The 4,812-nt window shown below is 51.0% G+C and overlaps 1 protein-coding gene across 1 annotated transcript in view; it reads left to right on the top strand.

Moving 5' to 3' along the window:
- Positions 1–3,601: 3,601 nt before the first annotated feature.
- E2f6 (E2F transcription factor 6) overlaps positions 3,602–4,812 on the top strand; it is a 13,167-nt gene continuing 11,956 nt past the window's right edge. The window contains exon 1 of the mRNA XM_010629048.3: positions 3,602–3,620. The gene's annotated coding sequence lies outside the window, so the exon portion shown is untranslated. The remainder of the gene's footprint in view (positions 3,621–4,812) is intronic.

The following is a 4,812-nucleotide window of genomic DNA, read 5'->3' on the forward strand; positions in this document are numbered from 1 at the left end:
ATTTCTCTGAAGATTGAATCCAGGTCCTTCACACTGAGCTCCAACCCAGGCTCTACTGTATTAATTGTTTGCAGACAGGGTCTCACTACGTCCTTAAATTGCCCAGGCTGGGCTTAAATTTGCGATACTCCTGCCTCAGCCCACCCAGAGTGCTGCGATTTCAGGTCTACACCACCACGTCCTGCTTCATCTTTTTTAAAAAGTAAGTACAGGCCTGTGTGTTTCAGTAAGTGACAGCAGCAGGACCTGCTTGAGGGAGAAGGCCTGAGCGACCTGACCCCCAGGTGCCCCTGCAGGGGGCGAGAGGAACCCGTACCTGAAGAAAGCCATCTCCACACATCTCCAGGCTGTTCAGCAGCGCTGTGTTTTTCCTTCCCTCCTCAGAAGTACTTTAAATATACAAAGCACTGAAGGAGGGAAAGAAAGGGCTCTGCAGAACGAACCGAGACCAAATAAGAGGGAGGAGAGGTGCGTGGAGCACACTGCTGCGAGGAAACAAGCAGCCTCTTAGAACCGAAACGGAATTGTTTCAGTACTGAGGACTGAACCCAGGGCCTTCGAGCTGAGCTACATCCCCAGCCCTTTCGTTTCTTGCTTTATTTTACTTCATTTTGAGACTTCCTAAGTCACTAGGCTGTCCAGGCTGGACTTGAATTTATGATCCTCCTGCTTCAGCCTTGCAGAATGCTGGGATTGCAGGCGTGCACCACTGTTCCTGGCTAAAATGGAATCTTTTACAAGTGCGAAGGGACTGGGATATAGCACAGTGGGCTGGGAAATGTGCAAGGCCCTGGGTTCCATCCCCAGGCAGGGCCGGTTTGGGGGGAGGGGTGGGGGAGAGAAGAGGAGGGAGGGGGAGGAGCATCCCTGCTTAGCTCCTGGGCTGTACAAACAAAACCAAACAAGCAGCTTAGTGAATGTGGCTCACAGGCCCCAGTTGGTTTGCCCCCCACTGTTATAAAAGAAAGGCATTCTCACAATTACTTCCTTAAAAGGCACAGATACAATAAGGCTCAACAAGGACAAAACAAAGCAGAGATAATGCCACACTTAGGGAGGACTCTCCCCATGCAGTCCTGTACACTCTAGGCAGCTGCTACAGTGAGCATGGGAAGAGATTAAGTCCTGTTTTTGAAGATCTGACATGAATTTTAGAAATGCTTAGACTCCACCCAACTAGTAATGATTTTTGTTTTGGGGTTTTTTGTTTTGTTTTGTTTTGTTTTTTGTACCTGGGATCGAACTTGAGACCTTGTGCTTTTGAGGCAGGCTGGCCAAACCACTGAGCCAAATCCCCAGTCCCCCAGCTAGTAATTAATAAGAAATGAGGTTTGATGGAAAGGCTCTTCGTTATTTTCTAGCTTAAGAATCACGGTGACTTAAACACCAAACACAAATACAAATGATGCGATTCGTGTTTTCCTGGAGCTGAACCTGACCCTCTTACTTTCTGTCTTTATTGAACTCGAACCAAAATTTGAACAAGTGACTTTGAGATGTATTCTCAAAAAGAGGGAATCCAGCCCGTTTAAGTGTTTCCTTTTTTAAGGGGCTTTATTCTTTGGTCTTTTCTTCTTTTTGGGCATCAGGAATCGAACTCAAGGCCCTGCGCTTGCTAGGCAGGCGCTTCATGGCTGTACCACGCCCCCAGCCGTCCAGCTGGTTTAAAATGTTGCTGGTGAGAGCCGGGGATTTAGCTCAGTGGTGCCCCCGCCTGCCTCGCAAGCGCAAGAGCCTGAGTTTGATCCCTGGTATGGGGAAAAAAAAAGTTGCTGATGAGAATGGAGCGATATAAACACGGGTGCGCGGACAGAAAGACACAAAGGAGCTGCCGGGCTCCACCCAGCCGGTCACCCTCCACCCACACCGCACAGTCTGGCACACACACAGGTGCATCTCACACGTGTTCCCCTCACACCTATCCCTGTGTTCACAGTGACCCTTAAACTCACACCTACTTCCACAAATGTATGTGGCATGTGTGCTTAGCTGTGTACACACACACTCACGTGGCTCTTTCCCACTTTTATCAGTGAATTTCGTTCCACAAGCACAAGAATTCCCACTGTCTCACAAGCACACACACATCTTTTTTAAGGTGGGTACTGGGGTTCGAACTTGGGTCCTTGCACTTGTGGAAACAGGCAGCGGAACCATTGAGCCAAACCCCCAGCCCCACACAAACATCTTAATATACATGTGTTCCTCTTCACTGTTTATTTCTCACAGACACAATTGTTCTTGTACCTTTCTTTCTCCATACCCGTTTGCACACGACTCCAGACAAATGCCATTCTCTTCCCTGGGGCATTTGTGTGTTTGTGGATCTCATCACACACACGTACACCTGCAAACGCCTTCCTTTTCTGCCTTTGCACAAATAGCTTTTTCTCCAAGTCACATTTACCCCAAGTGCTTGCACGGTGCAAATGGGGGATTCTAGAGCCTTCATCCCGCCCACGCTGAGGCCCTGCGGAGTTGAGGAGGCGGTTAGAAGCGCCGTCTGTGTACCTCGAGCAGTTTAGAATCATGTTTTACTTTCCTGCCACTGTTTCCATGTTAAACAGGCTTCTCAGTGGTCCTTAAAATTAATTCTCTCACAATAAATATCTCAAAGCCAAGTGGGGTGGTGCAGGCCTGTGACTCCAGTACTCTAGGATGCTGAAGCAGGAGAACTGAAACTGTGAACCCAGCCGTAGCAACTTAATGACTTAGTGAGACCCTGTTTCAAAAAAATTTTTTTTAAAGAAAAGGAGTCGGGGGCTGGGGTTCTACCATACCAGTGGTTCTGCCACCTGCCTCGCAAGCACAAGGACCAGTGTTCAATCCCTGGTACCGAGAGAGAGAAAGAAAGGGCGGGTGGGGATGCAGCTGTGTGAAGCCCCGGGGTCCAATCCTCAGAACTGGGGAAAAAGAAAAGACTGGGATGTCTCTATAAACTGTAATTTGGGCTGTGTGGCTACCGAGAACTCCCTGAGGAAAGGTTTCTCTAGGCACAGAGAAAGCTTGACCCCACGTCTCTTGCATGTTCCAACATAGGCAAGGGCAGGGGCGCTGGCTCTCCCAGTAGGGTCGCCATTCTGGGTGCTTCATCCCAGAATCCAGGCGCATCGTGCCGCTGTCTGGAGGTGGTGGCCTCTGCTCGCCGGGTCCCTGCACCCTGTTGGTCCCTGGGGGCGGCCGGGCCCTCTTCCCACCAGGACAGCAGGCACCACTGCGGCGCGATGAGCCTGCATGTCTCCCTCTCCCGTGCGGACCACTCTAAGGGCCCCTAACCGCAGGGGTCAGCTGACTGTGCGGCGCTGCTCCGCCCGAAGTACGAACCCGTATCGGGATCGGCCGGAAGTGGCAGCTCCCGGTTTGAAACCGTGGCCTGAAACCCACCCACCCGACCCTTGGTACCCGGTTGCCCCAGAGCAGGTTCCTGCGGGGACTCCGAGGGAAGCGGCGCCCTCTGCTGGCCAGTTGGGGAACGCGACGCCCCGAATCCCGGTGCTCAGCAGCAGGGAAAACAGCTGCTACAAAACTAAGTCTTCGAGAAAGATGCTGCTAAATGGCGAGCACAGGGGAAGGCACAAGGGGACGAACTGCTTCTGGTACAGTTCATAGAGGCAGTGCTGGTAAGTGAACATTTATTTTTGTTTGGCTTGGTTTTCTGAGACAGTCTCGCTAGGCCGTTCAGGCTGTCCTTAAATTCACTATGATTTAGCTGGCCTCGAACCCACAAGGATCTTCCTGTCTCAGCCTCCCACGTGCCTGCACTACACCACGCCTGGTGCGCGCGCGCGCACACGCGCGCGCGTGTGTATAACAGGGTGCTGCTGTGTAGCCTACCCACAGTGATCCTCCTTCCTCAGTCCCCTGAGTGCTTTACAGGTATTAGTTGAATGAGTGTTAGTGAGACCAGTGCAACAAATGACTTATGATAAATAAGGTGATCGGGGGCTCCTGCAAGCCTAGACACAGCCCCAATCCACTAGCAGCAAGCCGCGTTATGGAGGAGACGGTGGCAAGAAGTAACCGCTGTACAGGGATGAAGTCCTAACAAGGACCAGGATCAAAAATTCACTGACAAAGGCCAGGTATTTAGCTCAGTGGTTCCGCCACCAGCTTTGCAAGAACAAGGACCCGAGTTCGATTCCTAGGACAAAAACAAAAGATGACAGATCTCAGGCTTCAGGGGGTGATCAGCTCAGAAAGCCTTCTCTGGCATATTCTGGCGTGGCGGCGCACCCTTGTAATCTCAGCACTCTGGGAGGCTGAGGCAGGAGGACTGCAAGTTTGAGGCCAACCTATGAAACTTAGTCACTTATGGAGACCCTGTCTCAAAATTTAAAAAATACAAAATGCTGGGAGACTGAGGCAAAATGATTGCAAATTAGAGCCCAGGCTTGGCAGAGTAGTGACTTAAGGAGATCAAAATAAAAAAATAAAAGAAAAAGGGCTGGGGATATACCTCAGCGCAAGAGCACAGAATTCAATCCCCAGTTCAAATGCAATTCTTTCATGAAAACCACTGCATTTCTATTCTTTTCTTGCTTTAATTAAAAAAAATAAAAATGTTTATGAGCCCATGCTTGCAGTCCATTCTGATCACACTCCTCCGTGAGGAGTTGGTGCAGGTAAATAACACCCTTCTCCCTCCCGAACCGGTGCACTTCTTTCTAGCTCTGTTCCCTTCCCCGAATATCCGTTCCACGTCTTCCTTTTCCCTCGCCATCCCCTCCGTGGACACCACCCTCCGGGTCTTGCGGGCGCCGGCAGCCTGGCGAAGACCCCGGCGCGGGAGCGGCGTGCATGCGCAGCGTGCGT

This window comes from Fukomys damarensis, unplaced genomic scaffold (genome assembly GCF_012274545.1).
Source record: "Fukomys damarensis isolate Sample0158 unplaced genomic scaffold, DMR_v1.0_HiC HiC_scaffold_25, whole genome shotgun sequence".
NCBI lineage: Eukaryota > Metazoa > Chordata > Mammalia > Rodentia > Bathyergidae > Fukomys > Fukomys damarensis.